This window comes from Ambystoma mexicanum, chromosome 1p (genome assembly GCF_040938575.1).
Source record: "Ambystoma mexicanum isolate Mex_15411 chromosome 1p, UKY_AmexF1_1, whole genome shotgun sequence".
In the NCBI taxonomy this organism is placed as follows: domain Eukaryota; kingdom Metazoa; phylum Chordata; class Amphibia; order Caudata; family Ambystomatidae; genus Ambystoma; species Ambystoma mexicanum.
The window spans coordinates 345461888-345489705 of NC_090921.1; the positions used below are offsets into that span (position 1 = coordinate 345461888).

At 49.6% G+C, this 27818-nt stretch overlaps 1 protein-coding gene across 1 annotated transcript in view; it reads right to left on the reverse strand.

Moving 5' to 3' along the window:
- The window catches only part of LOC138569997 (spindlin-1-like), a 117907-nt gene extending 107543 nt beyond the window's left edge, over positions 1 to 10364 (reverse strand). The window contains exon 1 of the mRNA XM_069648513.1: positions 10266 to 10364. The gene's annotated coding sequence lies outside the window, so the exon portion shown is untranslated. The remainder of the gene's footprint in view (positions 1 to 10265) is intronic.
- Between the last annotated feature and the right edge of the window lie 17454 nt (positions 10365 to 27818).

Genomic DNA, 27818 nt, shown 5'->3' on the forward strand with positions numbered 1-27818 from the left:
ACAAAACCGGAAAAACGAAAGGGGGAAAGGCCAGTGAAAACCGACTATTAAGAGCCGACACTGGCAGTAAAACCAAAGGAAAAAACTCTATACCAGTAGACGGCAAAAAACACAATCAGAATTCAGGCAAGAAAAACGACACAGGGAAACAAGCCCTCTCAAACCCATCGATTTCGAGTGCTCTCTTCAACCTCTTTAAAAAACAACAATGTAAACGTAAACTAAACGTTGAGTCTGAACTCTCAGACGCAGACATTATGGAGGTCCCGGAAAAAACATTCCCAGCACCAAAGCTAAGAAAAACAGACAATTCAAACATTATGCCTCCAAAACCAGTTCCTATCCAACCATCCAACACAACGCCATGCGTCTTGCCAGCAAGTGTCTCGCCAGGTCCTGAACAGATACCCAAGCTCATGCAACCAGAAACTCAAGATCAGTTTATCGAGCCAAACATTTCAACATTGTCTTCTGATACCACAAATGTTGAAGCTATCGAAGAAGCAACACGATCTCTCGGAGAGCAAATCAGCAAACCAATGGCCACTCCAATACAACAAATCGTGGAACAGCAACGTCAAGAGATCATTGCGGGGCATTTAATGAGCCCCCAACCGTGGGCAAACATCCATTTACAAAGACCACCGAGGCAGCAAATCATTGACACTCCATCCAGCCAATGTGAGCTCAAGCAGCAACGAACAGCCCTTGACGCCAACAAGATCAAAAGGCAGTTCAACAGAAGGCACCCCCAATGGAAACTTCATCTGTCTTTCCCGATTCAACAATGGACCTAAGAGATGCCCCAGTGAAAAACAGACGATATAGGGACCTTTCAGGTGATCCCCATAAAGGGTCGCCCAAAAAGAAGCCTGACATGACAACAAACATGTCAGCTATCACCATAGCTCTGACACCCTCTGTAAATTATATGAAGCTATTAACGATGCCAACACATCGATCCTAGCAACAATCCAGTCTAAACTCATCTTTATGGAGGGGTACATAACAGCAGCAGAAGCAAAACAGGGCATCGTCCAGGCCAATTGGGAAGCAAAGCTGGCTGGCTTAGAACTAAAACAGAGCAACGCCATCCAAACTATTCCCAAACAATGAAATCAGAGAAGGCTTCCCAGACTGATGCAACTATTACCCGAGGCAGCGAGGCTCCAATCTTTAACAAATTAGTCACCAACAGCGCAAGGTCATTACAACATCCACTAGCCCCACGAAAAAGAATGCAGGGTCTAGTCACGTAAAGAAACAAAACCTAGTTTTACAGCTGGCAGGCGCAAAAGAAACAGCCACCGCTAAAGTAAAGCCTGCAGGTCCAAACAAACAGGATGACAAAGAGGAATCAATATTGCCCAAAAAAAAACTGCAAGTAAACAAACCAGAAGAGGCACCAGTGTTTATTGACCTCAGTAAATCACCTCGATCACTGGCTGAATTTCAGGCATCAAGTAGCCTGATGGACTTATCGCAACATTTACACTCAGATGAATCTTCTACCAGCTCCCAGGCTCAAGAGTAGCCCGAAGACAACCATGGCCATCAGCAACGACACCCACACAGAGACTCAGTTGTCCCCAGCTGTGAAAAAAACTCAGCTGCTTGTCGGGGTCACCTACCAGAAAATGACAGAAAATTATCAAGAAAAAAAAAACACGCCCAGAGGACATCGATCCATGAAGTAGATTCGCCACTTACGAAAGTGCCATCCAAAAGGCTGCGGCATAACCTGCCAGATGAAAAACTAACGGACAAACAGCATACAGACCACTCTATTAGCACTGAAAAAAACCCTAGGGGGACATGAGTCTTCAAACTGGAACAAGTATCAAGCAGATCTGCCTACATGATACTAAACAGAAAAAACGGTGCTGAAAACTCTGAACAAAATCGAGTCTTTGAGATCACTAAAAACGAGACTAAAAAAAGACTTTCGCTTGATTGAGCCCTACCATAGGGATTAAAAAGCTAAGGCATTTCTCCACTTAAAATCTCGGGCCCTGCAAGTAATCCCTGTGGAAGCCTACAACGATCTTAAGCAAGCTGGCTTTTTATTAACGGAACTTGGAAACCCTCAGACCGAATCACGAAAAGGACGTCAAGAAGAAGGGTGGGCCCATAAAACCCATTACATCTCCAAAACCCAAGACCTCTACAATAATAGACATGGCAGAAAGGATTCCGTCCCATCACCCAAGACCTTACATGGTTCATTCAGAAAGGCGCTTCTCTTCCAACAGCAACGACACTCGGGTGAAGGCTTCATCAAGGCTTGTCACACAAGTATCCGACAAAACAGACCATCATTCCAGTTCGCTAGACGATGTACCATCAATAGGAAAGTCAAATGGTCACATCTCCCGAACCAGGGCAAAACCCCATGAGCAAAGAGAAACCAGATCTCCGAAAGGACCATGGCAATGGCTAAAGGCAGTGGCAAAAGGGAAGTCTCGCAGATAGTAACCACAATTGGTGTCGAACTGGACTTCGGCCCCACTACCACCAGACCAAGAAGAAACTGTAACAAATACTCTGTCAATGGCCTCATGGAACACTCGAGGCCACACGCATCTTACCAACCCAAGCAACCAGGACCTGGGGGGGCACGATATCTTATGCCTCCAGGAAACCTGGCTAACAGAAACCCACCTTGGATGGATACGCGACTGAACTTCCTGCGGCCACAAGGGGCATATTCAGACGCCCGTCCTCAGGCCTCCTTCTCGCAACACGGCTTGGTTCTGGTATAAGGGTTTCTAAAAAACTAATAGAGTCATATGAGATGCTTGCGGTCCTAACCACATGGACGCACCAGGACACAAGGACTAGAACATCGCGTACGTCCCAATTAGCCATCATAAATCTCTATTGGAATACCCAGAAAACTTCAACTACATTCTTCTGCAACCAAGTAGCAGACGCCATTGATAATATACGAGTGGATCAGAAAACAACTCATATATAATCATTTGTGGAGATCTGAATGCAAAATGTGATCCGGGAAACACTGATCTACCGAAATCTAATCAAATTCTCGACGGAAGAAAGAGGAACCGCATGGATGTCCTTGATGAACTCACGGAACTTCCACAACGTGGCATGGCTGAAACCCTGGGAAAAGATCATCCCAACGTGGGAGCGTGAAAACTCCAAAGCAACTCTTGATTATCTTTTTGTATCACATAGCCTACTGTAACTTATTGAATCTTTTGAAGTAACCCGGACCACAGAAAGCGATCATAACCTGCTCTCTATGACGTGGACGTCGGCCCATCCAGACGGCAAACTATTTCTTCCATCATTGGAGTCAAATAACCAGCAAACCAGACTCCGCCTAACCGCTGCCAACATCAGGACCATCACAGACAAATATGAAAGAAACATCATAAACAACCCGAAAGAAATAGAACGACCAGACTACCTCCTTTTTCTATTAAAATACAAGGTGGAAACAAAGGGAAGCAAAGCAACAGGTAGAAAGCATAATCATGAGTATGATCGAACTCTGGTGGAAAGAAGTAAGCGCCTGAGGCAAGCAAAAAGAAAAGAAAAATTGAGAATTCTGAACCCTCTTGCTAAAATGGCAACTTGAAGTAAACAGCTACAAAAATATATCAAAATGACGCAGAGATCATGTTGAGAACACTAAGCACCAAAAAATCTAGTGACTTTTGGGCACTCATCAAGAATACAGGCAAGACGCAAGAAAACCAATTGGCCAACTCGGTCACTGAAGAAAACTGGATTAACTTTTTTGAAAAGTTATTCACAGCCCCCCTGGCTCAGACTCCACGACCGACACACAAGAGCAGCAGCCCGTGGATCAACTTAGCTGCAGAGGACGACATCAGGGACGTTATTAAACGTATAAAATCCTCCAGAGCCCCAGGTCCAGATGGTCTTTCCAACATTGACCTCAAGCAAAACCTGGATGAATGGAAAATATTTATCAGTATCTTATTCCAGCACTGCAGTTCATCAAAAGCAATCCGAATTTCTTGGTCCCATTCAGTAATAGTCCCACTTTTCAAACGTGGCAACAGAGAAGAGCCAATGAACTATCGGCCAATAGCATTATTGGACATCATTGGAAAAATCTTTGCAACACTACTACTCAAGCATTTCCAATCCTGGGTAAAATCATCGCCTGCAAATGATCCATTCCAGATGGGCTTCTTAAAAAACGGTGGAAAACATCTGTAAACATCCGGATGTTGAATCTAAATCTAAAGTCCAGCAGGGGGCCCCCAACTGTGTTTCTGGCCTTCATAGACCTTTCACAGGCCTTTGACAGAGTGGACAGGCGTATTCTTTGGTCTAAACTGAAAAACTGGAAGTGCCCGAGCGAAATATTAGACCCAATTATGGCACTTCATACCGCAACCAAACTTCAGGTGCGACTGAACAACCAAGGCCTGTTGTCAAAAGAGATTCCATCAGAGCGCAGGGTTAAACAGGGCTGCCCATGGGCTGCCCGTTAGCCCCGGCCCTCTTCATCAGCTTCTTGGACGGCTTCAAGGATACAGAACCATCAATTCGAGCTTTGCCTCCAAAAATAGGAAACACCAATGTGTCCCGTTTACTTTACGCTGATGATCTCATCTTGTTAGAGCAGACTGAAGTTGGCTTAGAGCGACAACTCACAAACCTGGTGCAGTACATGGGTACAAACAACCTAGAAATTAACAAACTAAAAACCAAAATCATGATCCTCGAAAAAAGGTCACTCGAACAGTAGATGCAACAGAGGATGGTATCTGGAAACACCAAGATCGAAGTAGTCACCCATTTCAAATACCTGGACGTAACAATCGATAGCTCAGCGCTTGAGTCAACAATGCAAAAGTCTTTGTGGGGAAAAACTAGGAACCTTGCGACTCAGATGAGAGCAATTGACAAACAATATGGTAAATTCTCATTGGTTCCGGTTATCCAATTCTACAAAGGCAAAGTCATTCCAGCCATAACTTATGGGATAGGAGCAACACTTACCATGCCAGACACAATCTGGTCTAAATTGGAAGGACTACTGTGGAGAGCAGTCCTTGGTCTTCCAAACTCAGTCTCAATCACAAGCATCAGGCGTGACCTGGGTCTGTTGTCCTTACTATCAACAAATGAACAGAGTGCTATGCAACTCTTTAGAAAAACTCTTCTTCCGGACACACTCTCAATCTACAAGATCATTGCAAAAGAGCTTACCATCAGGAACACCAATATTCTAAACACCTGGGCCAAGAAACAGCAAGCAAAATTAGAAGAATTGGCATGCACCGAAGATGACCTTGTAAGGAACCCCCAGAGAATAAAATATAAAATGGAACTACAGGACTGAATCAACACAGTTGATAAAGCCCAGGCGAACAAATTAACAAAGCATCTGCCGCCCAGCTTCAACAAGCTCAAAGTTCCATTGCCATACTGTATCAAATTCCCAGACAAAGGCCTCATGAAGATCTTTTTAAGAACATGCTTGAATCTACTTCCTACGCGCAAAATTCTCTCCATCAGACTTCAGTCTGGGTCTAAGGAATGCAGATTATGTGCTACACCAGACGAGTCTGAAAATCTAAGACACTTGCTGATACACTGCCCGGTGGTCAGTCAAAATCTCGTAAACAAAATCTCGAATGACAAAAAGCACGAAACAAAAATCTCGAAAAAAAAAATATCGAATTATTTATTTATTTATTTATATATGTTTTTGGGGTCAGGTAAGTAAAAAAAAGGGGTAAAATAAAAAAAAATGAAAAAAGGGGGGTTGGGGGGGGGGGACCCCCCCATTTTAAAAAAAAACGCATTGAAAAAAAAATTCGATATTTTTTTTCGAGATTTTGAATTCGTGCTTTTTTTTTTCGAGATTTTGTTTTCGAGATTTTGACTATAAACCGCACTGCCCAGCACTGAATCTGGAAAGAGCAGCCTACTTGTCACCCCTTGGGATGGACTCCTCGATCTTGGAAGATGATGTCTGGTGAAACAGATTACTGTCCGGAGAAAACATCAAATGGACTAATACTGCAGCAAAACTATTTGACATCACTTTCAAAAAAATCAACGCTCACGCTGAATATGTGATCTGACAATCGTCAAGCGCATGCAACTCTCTGTCTATAGAGAATCACAACAAATAGTTCTTCCTTGTAAAAATCACAATGTGATTATACACAAGTAATAAAAAAAATTTAAAAAAATAAACAGGTTCTCAGTATATGTGAGGACAACTAAATCTTCCAATGAAATCTAGACAAGCCTTTCCCAGCAGTAACAGTCTAAAACAAGTTACTACCTATGAGGGACAAACCATATCAAAGTCAGTGGGCTAGAAGAGTCTGCAGGGAGCCAGAACATCCAAAATCAATTTGAAACAGTCTTTGGAGCAGAGGTACTTCTTAGAATCAAAAGGCTTGCACAAAGTTAGAGAGTTTGTTAGAAAATCACTTGTAGGGTCACAAGCTGTGAAAACAGTTGGAATCAACTCTAAAAGTAAGCCACTGCAATTCCCAACTGAGAAAAGCAAGCCTACAAGACAGTGAGGTAAGTACTCTAAGTCTAAACAGTACCACTGGTTTGAAGAAGAGTGGTCCAGCTGGCTTCTGTCCTGCTACAGCGTTACAGACCCTGTGTTCCTGAGCCTCAGTTGTGGGGACAAGATGGAGGGCATCTGTAGGGCTCCTGCGGTGGTACTTCAGAGGTCATTGGCAGCTACGGGCTCTTTTCCGTTTAAGTGCTTAGTAAACAGCACTGTTGCTGATCTCTGGTACCGGTTGGGCTTCCTTCACTCCTTGGGTCTGGTGAGGGGACTCTAGCTCTGGTCGTCCTGCTTCTGGAGGGTCCTTAGGAGACTCCTGGAGCTTCTAGCCGGATTTCAGACGTTTCACTCGACTACGGATTACTCGACCCATGGCACTTGGTTCTTGCAGCAATGAAGAAGTACAGCCAGACAGGGAAGATGGTCCAGTGGAGTTCGTCTCTGGGTTAGTTTGTCCCACTAACCCAGGGGGAGAAGTCGTCCATTCCGAAGCTTCTCTGTCTGAAAAGGGAGTTTCAGCACAGCAGCAGGGCTTCACCAGGCAACTCAAAGGTCCAGGAGGATGCAGCAAGCTTTGTTCACGGTTTCTTCGTCGGATGTTTCTCCCAGTGGTCGACTCTGCCTCTAGTCCCAAAACCCTCGCTTTTTAAGCAGATTTCTCCCATTCATGCACAGCCTAGGCTGTCAATGACACATCAGGGTCGCTGTCCTGAAAGGACAGCCAGCCAGCCATTCAGGACTGGCTGCATTTAGGCATTCCTAGAGACAAAAGGGCGGGAGTTTCGTGACCCTCACTCACATCCTGTCCTTCCAGACACACTGGAAACAGAGGCGGGCCTCAGGGCCGAAGTGCGCCAAAGGCAAGACAAACAAAGGGCTCCAATCTGTTTGACGCACAGAGTAAAAACCCAAGAAAGACCTCACAAACAGAAAATTGCAAAAAAAGAAGACAGGGGCCGTTTTTATAAAATGGTCACCCCTGGGTGCTATATTGCAGCTGAGGGTTCAGCCTGCTGTAGAAAAGCACAATGGTAGGAAAAATTAAACCACTGCCACTAGCCATTTAAAAGTAGGGAGGGCAACATACAAATGTTACATGAGAATGTAGAATAAGGAGCTACTAGGTAACCCCCCAGCACTCCACTTAAGATAGTGTGTGCTGGACCCACAAAGAGAAAAGGTAAGTAAAGTCAATTTCACTTTACTATTCTTGGGAACAGTAGTTTACACAAGAAAAAGGTATTTTAAACCTTGTGAGAAATCTAAAGGATTTCTCAGTGACACTGCACTGAAGGTGCTGTGTGTCCCCATACAAAAAGTAGATGCACATGGAGTTTGTCAGACTCCCAAAACAGTGAAAACATAATCCAAAGGTCAAAACACATGGGGCAGTGGGAAAAGGGTCTCACTCACTCCAGGGTTATAATTTAAAGGTCCTACAGTCCAGCAAAAGAGCTGGGGGTCTCTAAGGTTGAAGGGAATTAGCACAGAAATGAGAATTCTCCACAACATCACTGCACCAATATATGGCAGTATTCACATGCACTCTTCACACATTATTCATGTTTGCTTTGCGCAAAATCCAATAATCAACAACCATAACAAAAAGTACCTCAAGGATAAAAAAAACAAAAGAAAAGGATCCAAAAAAGAAAGAAGCAATAAACAAATGGAACCACAAAGTCCCATCAACCGAGGTCTCAACTACCCACCACCTACCAAATACAAGCAACAAGAAACCACAAACAGCAAAGACTAAACGCAAAAGACCATGAAAAACACCAAACGAAAGAGGACGCCCACTAAGGAACACAACTCACGCATCATGCCTCGTCACAAGAAAGACAAAGAAGTCAGAAAAGACAACAGAAATAATAAGAAATCCCAAAATACTCGCGAAGGCACGGACCAGCATGATCCCACAACCCCAAAAAACTCGACAAACATCTGAGATGGCCCAAGGAGACATACAAATAAGAGAGCAAAGAGAGACTACAATGCTCGCTACCTGTCCACATACGACAACGTGGTAAACAAAAACAGCACAGCAACAACGAACCGACAGCCAACAAGCTTCACGAATACAGACCCAACCAGGACACAAATGGATGACAACTAATAAACCATCACAACCCGGTCTCCACCATGGACAATACTCCAACCAGAACAAACAAATTGGAAACCATCACACTCACTCTACACCCCCTATATCACCAAGGCTGGAACAACAGAGGGGTAGCTACCCTATTTACCACCCGGAAACAAACGAACCCCACCATAAACCTTATCGGTCTACTCGACAAAGAAACTAACCAACAAAGAACCACCCCACCCAAAAGACTCAACCGGGAAAAACACACTTGGATTGGAAACCCAACCAACAACACACCGGTCAGAACAAACAATACGAACAACAACACAAAAGGTAAATCCAGCAAACTACACTGCAGTCTCCTCAACATTAGATCCATGGCAAAACACTCAACATAAATCAATTACCTCCTAAGCAAAGGAGGCACAGACGTGCTCTTCCTTACTGAAACCTGGCTATCAGATAACTATAAATCCATCGCGAACGAAGCAATGCACGACAATTATAAATTAATACACGCCAACAGAGAAAACCGAAGAGGAGGTAGAATCGCAATTATACACAAAAAACACGCCTGAACATCTCGAATCATCACAACCAACGCGGAAGACTATGAATCCCTCCAAATCAAAACAAAACTCAACGACCAATCCAACATAGTATTCGTACTGATCTACAAACCATTTTCTTACAACCCCAACTTTGCAACAAAACTAGCGGACGAGGCCACCATGCCATCAAGCAACCACGACAACCTAGGTGAAAGAGATCCCACTGATACAAACAGATACAACAGAAGACACACTCAACAATTGGATCACCAAGGCCATTAACCAATTAGCACCAGCTAAAACATTCAAAGCAACACCAAATAAACTGGCAGCAAAATGGTTCACAGAAGAACTGAAAAAACGCCCCAAAATAAACAACTGCAAAATGGAAACAAAATGGAGAGAAGAATACACCAGACAAGACTAACTAAAATACCAAAGACAACTCAAACTGTATAAATCAAGTCCTCAAAGCAAAAATAAATAAATAAATCAATAAATAAATAAATACAAAATAAAAACTACTACGCCACAGAATCGGCAAATTATTCACAGAAAGAACTCCATCACCCCTACGCACTTTGTGACAGACACACCAGAGCAGGGTCTGTGTAGTTGCTGCATAGCGGTTACTGCCTCTGCGGGCTGATATATGTAGACACTTACACCAGAGCAGGGTCTGTGTAGCAGCTGCACAGCAGTTACTGCGTCTGCGAGCATTATCCGGCACAGGTAATATATATATATAGTAACTTACACCAGAGCACGTCTGCGAGCATTGCAGAGCCTGAACCCTACCGTAAATGAGCTTCGGAGCAGCTATTGTGTCTATAATACCAACAGGTGGCCCCGTGTAATTTCAAAACCAGATGTTTAGAAAATCACGTACTTACAATATTTAATTTCAACAAGTGATAAGTACAATACAAGGAATTACAGCTTCAACGTGCATTCCTAGAGGTTGCAAAAGGGCTCCTAGTAACAATACAACAACAAAGGAGTGAGAACGTCTAAATTGACGGATGCTAAAAGAAATGTATATAAAATTCACTAAAAGAGCTGGATCGCATGCACTCACCTGATAGTAGCGACCAGGGTAGCGACTAGTTCCCATCCGAGAAAAGGACCATAGCAACGGCCCGCCCATTCTTCATCACGTGGTCTGCGATGTCATCTCTGTGATTTCCGGAGCAATTAAGCGGTTCCGGGGCACTTTCTTGCTCGGATGCAGCGGGATTCGGGTAGCTGGAATGCTGTGACTGCTGGTGCAGGTGCACTGAATGCCTTTGGTCTTTGGCTTCTAGTGCTCATTTTATTTTGAATACCAGGAACGTTTCTATGAGATCCTGGAGTGTCGGACTTCGTCTGGTCTGGGCAAGGCTCAGGCTGCAGGAGCAGCTGCAATGTCTGTGCTCTTGGCTGGCTGCGAATACAATTAGCATTTTCTTCCGAGATACCGTGAACGTTCCTGCAAACCACCAGATTTCCATAGGGAAGCGGGAAATTACATTTATTTTAAAAATCACGTTCAGCTATTCATCATGAAAGGTATGGAGGGCTAAGAAAAGGAACAGGGAGACAGTGGATGATGGTGTTTAACTGATCAAAGGGGACTAATAGAGTCATTTAATCTTTCATGAGGGTGTGTTTAGGATCTGTTGCAAGGGGAAGGGGCATCTTGCTATGGAGGGAGGATGGGGCATTATGGTATTGGTCTAGACTAGCGGGAGGGATGGGGCATCTTGGTGGGGCCTGAATGGTTGGATAGGGCACGCTGGTGTAGGTCTGGTGGGATGGGGCACATTGGTGTGGTTCTGGAGGAAGGGGGCACATTGGTGTGTGTCTGGAGTGAGGGATAGGAACATAGTGGTGTGGATCGGGGGAGGGATAGGGACAGTGGTATGGGTTTGCAAGGAGGGTTGGGGTACATTGGTGTGGGTCTGGGGAGGGATGGGGGGACATGGGTGTGGGTCTGGAGGGTGGTATGGACAATCTAGGTGTGGGTTGGGAGGGTAGGATGGGGCATCTTGGTGTGGCTCTGGAGGGAGGTGGTGAGGGCACATTCATGTGGGTTTGATGGGAGAGATGTGGCACATTGTTGTCCGTTTAGGGGGAGGGATGTGGTACATAGGTGTGTTTCCGGAGGGAGAGATGGGGCTCGGTGGGTCTGGAGGATGGCATGGGTCATCTAGGTGTGGGTTGGGAGGGTGGCATGGGGCATCTTGGTGTGGCTCTGGAGGCAGAGGGTGGGGGCACATTGGTATGGGTTTGATGGGAGGGATGGAGCACATTGGTGTGGGTCTGGGGGTAGGGATGGGGCACATGGGTGTGTTTCCGGAGGGAGAGATGGGGCACAGTAGGTCTGGAGGGTGGCATGGGTCATCTAGGTGTTTGATGGGGCATCTTGGTGTGGCGAGGGAGGGGATGGGGGCACATTGGTGTGGGTTTGATGGGGTACATTGGTGTGGGTCTGGGGGTAGGGATGGGCCACATGGGTGTGTTTCCTGAGGGAGAGATGGGGCACAGTGGGTCTGAAGGGTGGCCATGGGACATCTAGGTGTGGGGTGGGATTGTGGGATAGGGCATCTTGGTGTGGCTCTGGAGGGAAGTGGTGGGCACATCAGTGTGTTTTTGGGAGGGATGGGGCACATGGGTGTGTTTCTGGAAGGAGAGATGGGGCACAGTGGGTCTGGAGGGTGGCATGGGTCATCTAGGTGTGGGTTGGGAGGGTGGGTTGGGGCATCTTGGTGTGGCTCTGGAGGGAGGGGGCGGGTCCACATTTGTGTGTGTTTGATGGGAAAGACAGGGACATTGGTCTTATTGGTGTGGGTCTGGAAGGAGGGGATGTGGCACATTGGTGTGGGTCTGGGGAATGGTGCATACTAGGATGGGTGGTTTTAGAGTGGGTTGGCTGGGGCTATCTGCGTGTGACTCAGGATCGGCACAGGGTCCTCTGTTGCAAGGGGATGGGGCATCTTGCTACATCTTGCTATGTGGAGGGAGGGTGGAGCATTGTGGTATTGGTCTAGAGGGAGGGATGGGGCATCTTGGTGGGGTCTGGATGGAGAGGGGGACATTGGTGTGGGTCTGGCGGGATGGGGCACATTGGTGTGGGTCTGGGTGGAGGGATAGGGACAATGCTGTGGGCTTGGCGGGAAGGTTTGGGGTACATTGGTGTGGGTCTGGGAGAGGGATGGGCACAGTGGGTCTGGAGGGTGGCATGGATCATCTAGGTGTAGGTTGGGAGGGTAGGATGGCATATGTGTGGCTCTGGAGGAAGGGGGCACATTTGCGTGGGTTTGATGGGAGGGATGGGGCATAGTGGGACTGGACGGTGGCATGGGATATCTAGGTGTGGGTTGGAATGGCATATTGGTGTGGCTCTGGAGGGAGATGGTGGGGGCACATTGGTTTGGGCTTGATGGGAGGGATGGGGCACAGTGGGTCTGGAGGGAGAGATAGGGACATAGTGGTGCAGTTCTGGAGCGAGGCATAGGGACACAGTGGTGCGTGTCTGGAGGTGGCATGGGGACACAGTGGTATGCGTCTGGAGAGATGCATAGGGACACAGTGGTGTGGGTCTGGAGAGAGGCATAGGGACACAGTGGTGTGGGTCTGGAGCGAGGGATAGGGACACAGTGGTTTGTGTCTGGAGGGAGGGTTAGGTACACAGTGATGCGGGTCTGGAGCGAGGGGTAGGGACGGTTCTGGGTCTGGGGACAGGGAGGGTTGGGGCGCAGTGGTGCGGGTCTGGAGAGTGGGAGGGTTGGGGCACAGTGGTGTGGATCTGGGGACAGGGAGGCTTGGGGCACAGTGGTTTGGGTCTAGGGACAGGGAGGGTTGGGGCGCTGTAGTGCAGGTCTAGGGACAGGTTTGGGGCACATGGGGTGGGTCTGGAGGGATAGGGACATGGTGTGGGTTTGGAAGGAAGGTTGGGGTCACTGGTGTGGGTCTGGAGGGAGGTTTGGAGACACTGGTGTGGGTCTGGAGGGAGAGATAGGGACACAGTTGTGTGGGTCTGGAGGGAGGGATAGGGAAACAGTGGTGTGGGTCTGGAGGGAGGGTTGGGGTACAATGGTGCGAGTCTGGAGGGAGGGTTGGGGCACAGTGGTGCAGGTCTGGGTACCGGGAAAACTTGGGGCAAAGTGGTGCAGGTCTGGGGTCAGGGAGGGATAGGGACACAGTGGTGTGGGTCTGGAGAGAGGCATAGGGACACAGTCGTGTCGGTCTGGAGGGAGGGATAGGGACACAGTGGTGCATGTCTGGAGGGAGGCATAGGGACACAGTGGTGCGGGTCTGGAGAGAGGCATAGGGACACAGTGTTGTGTGTCTAGAGTGAGGGATAGGGACACAGTGGTGTGGGTCTGGAGGGTGGGGTAGGGACACCGTGGTGTGGGTCTGGAGGGAGGGAAACATGACTTCTCTCGAAGGGCGCTTCCCCAGGCAGACAGCGGCCCAGCACGCCAGGCGCGAGCCCTGAGCCATGGCGCGAGCCCTGAGCCATGGCGCAGCAGGCTTACACAACGGGCATCGCGGTTAAACCACAATGGTCTCGGCTATGCTGGACAGGGCGCTGGGCTGTCCCACCACAGACTGCCTCTCCTGCAACTGGCCATGCTGTGTGTGGCTGTCTTTGGTGTCCAGCGACTACCCGCGCAGGATGGCCATGGAGCACGGGCCTTGCGACCATGTGGGCTTCGGCTGCATGTCGGGACGGCGCACACTCTGCTGCGCCAGAGGCACAGGGCTGGGGAGTACCCCTGCCTCCCTCCCCACCCCGTACAGGCCTGAGGCCAGCTCCCCTGAGCTTTGTTCTCCCCCCGACTACAGCCTCGGATCAGATGTGGTGACCTGTGGTGACCTGCTGAATTTATTACTAAGCGGAGGAAAAGAAACTAACCAGGATTTCCTCAGTAATGGGCAGTGAAAAGGGAAGAGCCCAGCGCCGAATTCCCGTTGAACGGCAGGTGTGGGAAATGTGGCGTACAGAAGATCGACTCCACGGCATCGCTCAGGGGACTCAAGTCCTTCTGATCGAGTCTCACCCCGCGGATGGTGTTAGGCCGGTAGCTGACTTTGGCACGCTGGGATCAGGTCTTTTTGGAGTCAGGTTGCTTGGAAATGCATCCCAAGCCTGTGGTAAACTCCATCTAAGGCTAAACACGTGCGCGAGATAGATGGTTAAAAAGTACCGTAAGGGAAAGTTGATAAGAACTTTGAAGAGAGAGTTCAAGAGGTCGTGAAACCGTAGAGGTGTAAACTGGTGGGGTCTGTGCAGTCCACCCACAGGATTCAACATGGCAGGCAGGTCGGTCGCCTGGAACGGTGGATGCCATTGCAGGACTGTGGCCCGGGCAGACCTGGCCCCTGCAGAGCGCATTTCCTCTGTGGCGGTGTACCGCGATGGGCTGGGAAGGCCCCAGGGGGCAGGTGGCTCTCTGCTCCGGCAGAGTGTGTTACAGCCCCCTGACAGCAGTTTTGCTGGGCTGAGTGAGATTGACCGCTGCTGTGCCCTTCTCTGGCAACCGTCCTGGCCCCTTTGGGTGTCGCTGGTGCGGCGACGGGAGACGGGGCTCGCAATGCGACTGTGGTGGACTGTCCTCAGTGCGCCGCGACCACGTTGTGCCGCTGGGTGGGGAGCCCCACAAAGGGTGCCAGGGGTCGGAGGAGTCTTAAAATGTGCACAAGTTGGAGGGCCGAATGAAACCCTGTAGTGCAAAGGTGGTGATGGCCAACGCATGCCGATTGCAGTGGGATCCTGTCGCGGTGGGCGCACCACTGACCCGTCTCGCCCGCTCTCATGGAGATCTGTGATAGGACCCGAAAGATGGTGATCTAGGCCTGGTGGAGGTCCCTAGCGGTCCTGATGTGTAAATCTGTCATCTGACCTGGGAACAGAGGCAAAAGACTAATCGAACCATCTAGTAGCTGGTTCCCTCTGGAGTTACCCTCGGGATAGCTGGCACACGGAAACCACAGTTTTATCTGGTAAAGGGAATGATTAGAGCTCTTGGGGCAAAAATGATTTCAACCTAATGTGTACAAAGCCCGTCTCGCTGGCGTGGAGCCAGGCATTGAATGCAAGTGCCCAGTGGGCAACTTTGTTAAGCAGAACTGGCACTGCAGGATGAACCGAATGCTGAGTTAAGGCGCCCAATGCCGATGCTCATCAGACCCCAGTAAAGGTGTTGTTTGATATATGGAAGTCGGAATCCGCTAAGGAGGGTTCTCTTTTCTTTGTAAAGGGCAGGGCACCTTGGAATCGGTTCGCCCTGAGACGGGGGCCCGAGCCTTGGAAAGCATTTCGGTTCCGGTGGTGTGCGGTGGGCTCTCGCTGGTCCTTGAAAATCCGAGGGAGATGGTGTAAATCTCGTGCTGGGGCGTACCCATATCTGCAGAAGGTCTTCATTGTGAACAGCCTCTGGCATGTTGGAACAATGTAGTAAGGGAATTTGGCAAGTCAGATCTGTAATTTCGGGATAAGGATTGGCTTGGAGGGCTGGGTCGGTCGGGCTGGGTAGCGGGGCGGGCCGTGCGCCGTGGCTGGAGGAGGCGTCTCATTCCCCTACCCCCGGGGGCAGCACCGACTCTGATTGCGAGCCAGGCCCTGCCTGTGGATCGCCACAGCTGCAGTGTCGCCTCTCCGTTCCCCTCCCAGGGTTTGGGCCTGATGTTCTGCCTAGGCTGATGCCTAGCAGCTGACTTAGAAATGGTGTGGACCAGGAGAATCCGACTGTTTATTTATCATGAAGCATTGCAAAGGCCTGAGGTGGGTGTTGACGCAATGTGATGTCTGCCCAGTGCTCTGAATGTCGAAGTGAAGAAATTCAATGAAGCGCAGGTAAAGGCGAGAGTAAGCATGAATCTCTTAAGGTAGCCAAATGCCTTGTCATCTAATAAGTGACGCGCATGAATGGGTGAACTAGATTCCCACTGTCCCTACCTAGGAACCACAGCCAAGGGTCAAGTCCAAGACGGGGTGCCTTTAGCAGGTCCCTTTCCTCCATGTTGGGGTAAATGCACTCACAATTGCTGGCCTTGAGTTCCAAAGTGTTTGTGGGTTAGTACCGGAGGGAAAGGCTCTAATGTGGTGGAAGAAGCTCAAAGGGGGGGGCCTGGCCAGAGTTCCAGGAGAGTGCTGCCCCCCTGGCCTTGGGCGCCTGTCTCACGTGTGGGTCGACTGTCCCTCACCGGAGGGATAAGCTCCAAGGCGGGCGAGAAACCTCTTATGTGGAGGGGGGGAAGCTCCAAGGTATCCTGGCCAGACCTCGAGGATGACCATTGGTGCTGGCCCATGCCCTTGGGGACCTGCCGATCCTTTGTCAGGCGGGGGGCCAAAGGCCCTTCCCATTCAGGCCCATTGGAATGCATTGCCCCACCAGATGGCCGCTCTCCTAGCCCGGCCATCTGGTCGTTGGCAATAGAAATGACTGCAAGGACAAGATGGCCGGGCTGCTCTGGAAGTCCTGATGGAGGTCAATTTAAAAATGTTCTCCAGTTGGGTCTATAAGGACCCCGGACGCTTTTGCCGAGAGGTCCCACTCTGTGACTCTGGGTACACAAATTACAAGAAAGCTTAGTCACCTTCCTCCAGATTACTAATAGACTGGGTGAGGGGGACCTGTCTGTGCTCCTCTTCGTTCTCGCTGCCCGACCCGGGGTCTGTGGCGAAACTACCTCACCTCCAGCTGAGACTGTCCTGCTGGGGGCACTCTTCTGAGCACTCCATGGGATCAATTGTGTGCACTTGGTGCCTCGGCTGTTTCAAGCAATTCGCTTCCACCTGCCTTGGGACCGTGGCAATGGTATGCTCCCCTCGTGTGGGCGGCTCTCCCCACTGAGCAGAGTAAAGGCCGAGCAGCCCGGCAGCTCCCCAGTGGTCAGAGCAGCCTGGCATCTCCCAACTGCTCAGATCAGAGTGGATGGGGTCCCCCTGCAAGCCACAACGCGGCCCCTCCACCAAGCATGTTTCTCCAGCAGTTCGGAACGCACCTTCCGTGGGCTGCTGACCCCCTCTGTCGCCAAACTGTCACGCTCACCTGATTCCCACAGAGGCGCAGGTCTGGCTTCGAGTGCTGATGCTTCTTCTATGGTGAAGCGCAGGACTCACTGGCTCGCAGGAATATCCCCCTGTGCGTGAAAAGGGAGTATTACCTACTGACGGAATAAAGCTCAAGCCTCCCACTCCCTTCCAACCCTCCACGATACCCTTCCTCAATTCCCCGTGAAGTCTCACCTTAGGGTCTGGAAGGATGAGTTCTCCATCCTGCTTCTGATGCAGGGGCGCGTTGAAACCCAGTTACTTCACTGGATTGAGGTTTGATGGGAGTTCAAATAAGCTTGACTATTCAGGTAAGGCGCTGTAAGAGTTCTGTAGCTAGTTCAAAAAATAATGTTCATTGTCTTATTGCAGCAAGCGCTAACGCTTATGTCTTTTTCCCCTTAGGGGCCGGGGTTCGGAATGCCGGAGATATGGCGCCGACCAGAAGTGAAACGTGCAGTTCCAGTAAATGACAGGTAAGTTCTGGATGAGCGTTCGGGTAATGTCTTTGCATTTGCTCATTCAATGTCTTTGTCTTTTTTCCCCATAGGGAATGAGGGGAAATGCCAGGAAGCGGCAGGACCCGAAATGAAATGGGAATGACCCAACAGGTAAGTCTTAGAAGGAAACTGAGCTTTTCCCATTCTCTTCCTTCTCTCACCTTGTGTTCTTGTCTTTTTCTCTCTAGCCTCTGGTAAGTGGCTGCGGATCCGGATGATCGCTGCTGAAGATGGCGGTGCCCAGGAAAGGTGAGTGAAATGCAGCGCTGCAGCGATTGAAGCGAAATGCTTTTAAAATGATGTCTTCCCTTTCAGGATCGTCGGTGTGAAGTCTCCGTGATGCAGCTTTAGCAGGTAAGGTCTTCTTTCTCTCCAATTCTCTCTTAGCAGGTGACCCAGGATGCTGACAGGCGTGGCTGAAGTCCAGATGCAGGAGCTGACACGGTGAGCGTCCAGCTGCGAGGAGCAGAACAACGCGAAGCGTGAGTTGCTGATCGGGCGTGGTTTAAATAGCTTTGGAAGAAGTTCCAGGTATGTATCCTTCCACCGATCAGGTATGTATCCTTCCCCGACCACACCCAGGTGAAAGTAGTTCCACAGGTAAAGTAGTTCCATTCAGGCCTCAAGAGGGCCTGGATGTAGCAGCATGGTCTGCATCAGGTAAGTGCACCTTAAAACACTTGAACACATGACTAGCTTTATGAGCCTGGCGCCTAAGGCGCCAGGACAGGGGTCCCACATGAGCCTGGTGCCTAAGGCACCAGGACTGTGTCCAAAGGGCCCCAGCTTGGGCCCGCTGGCACTTCCCTGGGGGAAATGATGCCTGCCTCTGGGGTTGCTGGGTTGGACCTGGCTCCTTGGAGGTAGGCATCATGACACAAACCCCCTACCGCTTCAAGTTGTGCCTGAGCCTGGCCTTGTCCCTCCCACCCACCACGTGGTAGAGTAGGCCGTGCCACCGGCGCCCATGTGACTGACTGTCCAACCGACCCGCACGCGTTGGGGGACGCTCTTTGACGCTCTGGTCCTTCATATAGACCAAGAGGGTGTGAAGGTCAGCTCTGATATCGGGCGTGCGGCCCCTCCCCCCCATTGCCACTCTCCAGCAGGTGCAGTTACCTGGTTCATCCTGCCAGTAGCATATGCTTGTCTCAAAGATTAAGCCATGCACGTGTAAGTACGCACGGCCGGTACAGTGAAACTGCGAATGGCTCATTAAATCAGTTATGGTTCCTTTGATCGCCCCATCTGTCACTTGGATAACTGTGGTAATTCTAAAGCTAATACATGCCGACGAGCGCAGACCTTCCAGGATGCGTGCTTTTATCAGACCGGCTCGCCAGCCCCTTTGGTGACGCTAGATAACCTTGGGCTGATCGCACGTCCCCATGACGACGATGCATTCGGATGTGTGCCCTGTCAACTTTCAATGGTAATTCTGTGCCTACCATGGTGACCACGGGTAATGGGGAATCAGTGTTCGATTCTGGATAGGGAACCTTAGAAACGGAAGGCAGCAGGCGCGAAAATGACCCATTCTCGACTTCGGGAGGTAGTGACAAAAAATAACAATACATGGCTCTTTCAAGGCACTGTAATTGGAATGAGTACACTTTAAATCCTTTAACAAGTACCCATTGGAGGGCCAGCAGCCACAGTAATTCCAGCTCCAATAGCATATATTAAAGTTGCTGCAGTTAAAAAACTCCTAGTTAGATCTTGGGATCCAGCTGGCGGTCCGCCGCGAGGTGAGCTACCGCCTGTCCCAGCCCCTGCCCCTTGGCGCCCCCATGAAGCTCTTGCCTGAGTGTCCTGGGGATTCCAAAGTGTTTACTTTGAAATAATGTGAGTGTTCAAAGCAGGCTGGTCACCTGAATACTTCAGCTAGGAATAATGGAATTGGACTCTGGTTCTATTTTGTTGGTTTTCAGAACTGGGGCCGTGAGACGGCCGGGGGCACTCGTATTGTGCCACTACAGGTGAAATTCTTGGACCGCCGCAAGACGAACCAAAGCGAAAGCATTAGCCAAGAATGTTTTCATTAATCAAGAACGAAAGTCTGTGAGGTTCAAAGATCCATTGTAGCTCCGACCATAAACTATGCAGACTAGCGATCTGGCTGCATTTTTCCCATGACCCGCTGAGCAGCTTCTTTGGTTTCCGGGAGAGTATGGTTGCAAAGCTGAAACTTAAAGGAATTGAAGAAAGGGCACCACCAGGAAACCTCACCCGGCCCGGACATGGAAAGGATTGACAGATTGATAGTTCTTTCTCGATTATATGGGTGTTGGTGCATGGCCGTTCTTAGCTGGTGGAGCGATTTGTCTGGTTAATTCCGATAACGAACGAGACGCCTCCATGCTAACTAGTTATGCAATCCCCCACCCCCCTCCCCCCAGCGGTCAGCGTTCAACTTCTTAGAGGGACTAGTGGCGTTTCACACTAGATTGATCAATAACAGGTCTGTGATGGCCTTAGATGTCCAGGGCTGCACGCGCGCTACACGGAACCGATCATCGTTTGTCTACCCTTCGCAGACAGGTGCAGCTAACCCGCTGAACCCTGTTTGTGATAGGGATTGGGGATTGAAATGATTTCCCATGAACAAGGAATTTCCAGTAAGTGCGGGTCATAGACTTGCATTGATTAAGTCCCTACCCTTTGTACACACTGCCCGTCGCTACTACCAATTGGATGGTTTAGTGAGGTCCTTGGACCGGCCCGCCGGGGTCGGCAACGGCTCCTTCATCCTGAAACGCCAGCAGGCGGGCGTTGGTGAGCGCATCCCGGTTGGCAGCGAAGTCACAAGTGGGAGCAGCCGGGAGCAGAGGGAAGCCCGGCCGTCCTCAAGGGACGCCAACCCAGCCCTGAGCCATGGTGCGTGTCGGCTTTGAGGTTCCGGCCCCCATGTCCGTGGGCGAGCAATGGCCAGGGCCGCCGGCACAGTGGGCGACCTTCCCTGTTGCCCAGGTACCTGGAGATCAGCCCCATGCGGCCGGGCTGGGGTTTGAAAACTATAGCGATTTCCCCCACCCCCACTCCCTTGCATGTGCTGTCTCTGGCCCGCCTCTCTGTCTGGCCCCTGAAAGGGGAGCGGCGGAGGGGGTCGGGGAAGGATGAGCGGGATCGGGCCGGCGGCGGTGCGGCCTGTCTCTGTCCCCATGGGAAGCCGTGCTGCTGCAGGCGGTGGGCAGGCTTCCCGGGCTGAGATCTTGGATTTTTGTTTTTTGTTTTGTTTTCAAAACCCTAATGGTCTCGGCCGACTCCCAAGTGGGAAAGCTAGACGGGGCGCTGAGCTGTCTCGCCGCGGGCAGGACAGGCGGCACTGCCTCCTCCCTGGCCTCTTGTCCTAGCAAATTTTCATCCCATTTTGCTTCATCAATTTCGTATGAGTTTTTTTTTTTTAAATTATTTGTATTGCCATTTTAAAGTTTTTAACATTAACAAACCCCTTCCCGACGACCTCCCCTGTCCCCATCCCCCCTCTCCCTCTAGATCGCTGTGCTGCATATCTTCTGAGGTGAATGTACAGAGTATAACGGGACGTAGTCTATAGTATATCTAATAGTCTTACTCTCTGAGGACACCATTGTTCACAGTAGTCTTTGTGCAGGAAGTTCAGGACAGTGTCCCACTCGCTCTTGAATTTAGCGTAATCCCCCTTTCTAGTGTAGGAAAGCTGTAACAGAGGCCAGCCAGAGCTCCAAGATGGTTGGAGGATGTCCCCGGCCTTGGGCGGCTGTCTCCCATGTGGGTTGAACGTCCCACAGTTCAGCAGCGGTTCCAGGAAGAGTCCCACTCCCTTAGGGAAGGGGACCCTGTCGGGGCTCCCTGGGACAGCCGCTGCACTTTGGAGATAGTCACTCCATATGGGAGACAGCTGCCCATGCCCAAGACCAGGAACATTACCCCCAACTATCCTGGAGCCCTGGCTGGCCTGTTACAGCTTCTCCCTTTGGGAAAGGTCGGGACCCTGCAGGGGCTCCCTGGGAGTGCAGCTGCACTTGGGGATGGTGTACCCACATGGTAGGGTCGTCCAAGGCCAATCACCCCTGACCAACCTGGAGCTCTGGCTAGGAAGCATTACAGAATTTCCCCTCAGGGAACAGATGGAGACCCTGCTGGTGCTCCTTGAGACTGCCGTTGGACTTGGGGACGGTCAACACTTTCTTTTTCACCCAGGTAAGTACACCCACACTGTTTTCATCCAGACACCTGTGGGAAGGTAGGACATGTGTTGTTGGTGGTATGTTTCAGTAGTTTCCCGGTTGGAAATGTCTGAAAATTGTGTTTTTTCTCCCTAAATTTAAGACTTTGCCAGGCTTTTGGGCAATAAATTCTAGGGCAATTTCAGACCTCTGTGGGTTCCTACGGGAGTCTGCTCTCCTGAAACACTTGGGTTACCAGTGGTTTAACCTTTTCCATTTGCACCCAGGTAGGTTCACTCACACATTAGGTACAGTTTTCATCGGAACACATGTGGGAATGTAGGACATTTGTTTTCTTCTCTTGGTTTTCATAACATTTTCATACATTTGCTACTGCACTTTTACACAACCCTTTCATTTCCCAAATGTTAAGTACATGTATTTGCTGATTTAGGCACTGTATGCTTTTGTAACCTGCTCAAGTCACCTACCCTTCATAAGGTCTGCCTGTGCTCTATCAAAAATTGTATGCTTGCCTTTCCTCATTTATTTTCCTTATTTACACATGCTAAGTATGTCTGTTTAGGCTGTCAGCATGCAATTCCTGTGTACCATGGCTCAGTTTGTGGCTTGTAGTATTGCCTGTTTTGTGAAACAATACAAAAAATATGCAATTTCCTAACTGGAAAAGTCAGGGGAATGTAGCAGGGCATTGATTTCCTCAATATTCACAGAAGCCATTAGCTTACATGTCCAGCACATACCTTTTAACTGTTAGTTTTTAAACCTTTCCCCAAACTATGGGCATTTTCCCTACATAGATGTAGCCTGACCTGCACAAATCACCCTTTCCTAAACTTGGAATTTGGTCTACTTTTCAGAAATGTATGCCTTGGTCTTCCCTTTGAGCTTTCCTACCCTCCTCTTCCATTCCATCCACACATGGACTATTGGGCGGGGGGGGGGAGGAGGGGTGGAAGGGGGTAAACTTGCATAGATCTCAGATGGTAACTTTATAAAAATGTATTTTTTTATTGGTTTCCACTCAACCTGTTCTTGAAAGCCTGGAAAATGGCAAATTCAGCACAGCAAACCATTTCTTCCTAGCTCCTACAAGGAAACAACCACAGGCTTCTTTGTACATCATTTTATTGGAATGTTCTGAAAAAACACAAAATGTGCTCCCTTTTTGGTTATTTTCTCTAAACTAGTATTCCTAGGTGGCGTTATGACCACCTACATAAATTGAATGGCGACATACTGAAACCACCAAAAAAGGGCTTGGCATGGGGGGCCATTGGCAGTTAAGGGGTTAAAAACAAAACACATTTGCTTAAAGAAATAAATAGACAATTGGGTAATTGAAGTGTTTTTATTATGCCAAGTGCTTACACTGTAAAGCAACAAATAATACATATACATGTGTAAACCAAAGATCAAATTGGTGGAGCCATATGGAGTGAACCTGCTTTACCTGGGGGGATTGGAAGAAAAAGAAGCCGAACATTGAAACATTTATGGAAAAACAGTTCTCATAACTGCACGTGCAAGAATTGGATATCAGAAAAAGTAAACTTTATTATTGCAAATGTTCACAATCTTTTGTCACAATATTTCCTGTAAGGGCTCAACAGATATCACGACTTCACACCTTCAGCAGGGGCATGCTGATACAAAGTGCCGGTGGTTTGTGACGCAATTATCGATCTATACATTATTTGCTTTTCATAATGGTGCTGTAGTGTGAACAAGTACAGCTAAACTATAGATAACTAAAGATCTCAGAAAGAACATTTCCAAGTGAACAATGTCACACAAAATATGGATTTATAGGACAGTGAGTTAAAATAACATGAAAAGCAACTTGCACTGCCTAAAATTAAAAATGCGATTAGACTGGAATGAACTCGGAAACACTTGACACTTTTCTCAAGCACTCTTTGCACTTTAGTCTGGCATTTCCAATAGTTATGATTTGCCTTGAAGTAATATGGTTCTGCTTTGACTTTATGATGCATTTTGCACACAACACTTTTATATGGATGTACAATGGATTTATATGTACAAGGCAGTTTTGTTAGTATTTAACATCAGGCATTTACCAAGCGGAGTGGCCGAGCAGTAATGTACAAACAGAATTTGGCCTGCAGAGATTTTGCCCCCGTTCCATAAAAGGCATGATGAACTAGACATTAGGCCTTGACCTGAATGGGCTTGGCCATGGGTAGCCAATGAAGATGGTGCACAAATGGAGTAATGTGAGCACAACTAGGTGTGTAAGTGGCTACTCTGGCTGCAGAGTTCTGCAGGACCTGAAGGTGCCATAATAAGTAGATGGTTTGTGCCAGAAATGGGGCATTGCATTGGTCCATGGAGGACATAACAAGTAAGGACACCACAGGGGGCACATAATTGAGAAAGGAGTAAACAAAGAACCTTACTATGTGGTTTTCAATTGAAGATAGCCCCTTTGACATACTGGATTTATCAGAGATTCCGCAGACAGAAAAGACAATATATTTACCCCTAAAGATGGCCAAAAAGGAGGTCCAAAAGGCATAGGAAGGAGGGCCCAACACCAACACCTCAATTGTTTCCCCTGAAACCGCTATTACACATCCATGCACCCACAGCTTCGAGACAGGCCCTAAACCTGGTTGCTGTCTCGACAAGAGAGATCTAAATGGACCAGGATCTGTGTCATCTGTTAAGAATAACATTGGAAGCCGTGAGAGCAGATAAGCTTGGTAAGAGGTTTCACGTACATGTTAAACAAAACCTAGAAGATGGAGGAAACCTGAGGGCCTCCACATCTCAAGGCAGACGGCACAGAGTGAAAAAGGGGGATGGCAATTGACTGTTCGGTTAGAGAGAAAGAAAATCAGAAAAGAACAGCACCAGAAAGGCCGGCCCAGATGACCATGGTCAACAGTATCAAAGGCGGCAGATAAGTCAAGTAATAAGCACCGACGCTGGCCAAGTCGTGCAGCCAAGCCACATCGTCAACGTTGGAGACCAGCACCCCCTGTGTGCCATGTCCTGGATGAAAAATTGATTGAGAAGTGAGGAAAAAGAAAGATTACTCAAGAAAGGGCAGATGAAGTCTTCAAGAAGCTTCATAAGAAGATTCCAAGATGGCCCCCGTGACCACTCCACCATGAGGAGAGCGCTCCTCCCCGGCCACCCGAAAAAGGAGCAATAAGCAGCGTTAAAAACAAGACCCTAGGGCAGCAAAAGCAAAGGGGATGACCCGCGAACCGAGTGGTCCCCAAGAAAACTCCAACTGGAGCTTTTGGGGGCAGAGTGAGCGGACCTGAGGCCGCCAGCAGCGATGCCTGTGTGGGGACTGGTAGTCGAGCCCGAGGAGATCAGAGAGAACCCACGTGGGTGGTGCAGAAGATGCAAGGTGCCCATTCAGTCACAGCAACATAGGCGAGACTAGGAGTGTGAGCGGACCACCGCCGATCCCCAGTGGCCGACCTGGGGGAGACAAAGATGCCGGACCAGAGCGCCTGCCTGGACGCAATGGCGCAAGCACCGCAGTGCGGAAATCCAGCAGAGCTGGCGCGGCACGGACACCCAGCTACAGATGCGAGGGAGCGGTTAGTATTCCCCTGAAATCCTGTGCCTGCCTCTGCCCCATACAGCAAGCCCGGCTCCACGTGGCACAGGGCCTTCACAAGCCACGCGGCGCAGGGCCCCCATGAGCTGTGATGCGCCCCAGCTGGTGGAGGGTAAGCAGGCATAATTAAGGGAGTTGGCAGCCATGAAGCAGGCACACGCAAGACGCTCCCCTCCCAAACAATGGACATACCCGGACCCAGACAAAGGCCCAAGCCCATACCATTCAGCAACATCAGAGGCAAACTGCAGTAATATAACGGTGACAGCACTAAGTCTCCTGCAGCACCCCCCCACTAACGGGCAGGGAAGGAACCCGGGGGGAGGGGTGGTCATCGCATGCTCCCAACCCCCAGCATTTGACTCTGCAGGAGAGCGCTGCTTCGCTCCACCGCCCTCCCTTATGAAAACTAGCCCTGCCATGCAAGATTAACCAAGAAGGAACCTCCAGGGGGGCAAGAGCGTACTTAGAGGCTCAGGAGCGGTGGGAGCCCAGGGGCACCCCAGGAAGAAATTCAAGAAGCTCCTGGGCTTCTTGCCCAGTGTGACACCGTGACCTTGACCACTTTCACCTTTGAGCGTACTAGCCCCACGGCCCCTGGAGGGCAACCAACCCAGGCTCTAAAGGGGAGCTAGACCCCCACTGCACACAGGAGGGATAGAGAAGCATCCCCTTCATACGGAACAACTGGCCATTATCCCAGGGTCAAGAGGAACCTCAGAGGCTTGGGAAGAAGCCCCCTACAGTAAGGTGCAGGCAGGTACTCGCCATCACAAGGCAATGTTGCACAACAAGCCCAAGGAGGCCAAAAAGGGCCCCTCAAGGGCCAAGAACTCAAGAAAACGGGAAGGGACCCTCCAACAGCTATGGAGAAAGGAGGGGGAAGCCCCGGAGGAAGAGGATCCAGCGGTGACAGGGAGGCAGCAGTCAGAGGAACCCCTGACGCTGACACAGGGGCAAGAGGTCACGAGTAAGGTGCTGCAACAGTGCTTTAAGGCATTCAGTGACCAAATGATGGCTACCCTTCAGACACAATTAAGCCTAATACGCACAGAACTTGCACAATCCCTGCAGGAAATCGAAGGCGACAGTTGAATTGATACAAATGAAAACGCCATTCAAGAACTCAAACACCCGGAAGATAGATGTATTAGCGAAGCAGCAGGCTGTAGCGACACACAACCTGGAGCACCAAGTCAAGGACTTGGAGAACCACTTGCGATAGTCCAACATCAGGGTGAAGGGGCTGCCAGAAAGTGTGAGCGATGCCAACCACAGGGAAACAATGCAGCACATGTTCAAAGATTTGCTGCACATGGCTGGGGGAGAAATTCTCATAGATAGAATTCACTGCGTGGGTCCGCAGCGAGAAGAACCCAGGGCCAGGCCAAGAGAAGTGTGATGGCTTTACAGCAATACGACCAAAACGAATTGATCCTCCAAGCGGCGAGGAAAGCAACCCTGATAAAGGTGAACAGCGCCGTCATATAACTTTTCCAGGACCTAGCCAAATCCATACTAACAATGAGGAGGCAAATGGGCCCAGTGACCAAAGCACTTACCAAAGCCCAGATAAGATCCAGGTGGACATTCCCCTTTGGAATGGTCTTGAAGTGGGAAGGGCGCCAACACCACATCACCACGTTGGATGAGGGACCCAAGTTCCTGAATATTGAAGAAGGGGATGCAGGGGGAGGAAATAATAGGAGGCCCGAACATGAAGTCCACCAAGAGAAGCCATGGGAGTGGAGGAGAGTAGAGAGGTCAAAGACAAGGTGCAAACAATTGCGGGGCCCAGGTGGGCAGCAACCGAAACCCCAGGCTGAATAGACTGTCCACTTAACAGCAGCGGTGGGTTAAGACCCGATGGGGTTACAAGGGGAATGTCAGCCTAAGGGTCGGCTCCGGGAGACGGGTGGGTGACAGATCTTGGAAACAGGGGAGAGCAGAGGAATGGCTCTCCCTACACAGTTATTCTCCGGGATGGGAACGAGATCCGGCAACCTAGGACGATGTTACGACCTGGGGAAGTTGAGCTGAGTCCAGCCGGAGGGGGCGATGTTACAGCCTGGGGAAGTTTAGCCGAGTCCAGCCGGAGGGGACGAGAGGGAAGGTAGGGTGGGGCGGGTGGCTTAAATCGAGGGGGATTGCTTCGACATAGTTACTCTCAGGGCATAATGAGGTATGGGTAGCGGGAAAAGGGATCCAAATACTAAAGCTCAATGTTAGAGGACTAAACACACCGACTAAAGAGATGGAAACTGGAGAACCACCTCCAGGATACCAAGCCCGACATTGTGACGCTCCAGGAGACCCATAT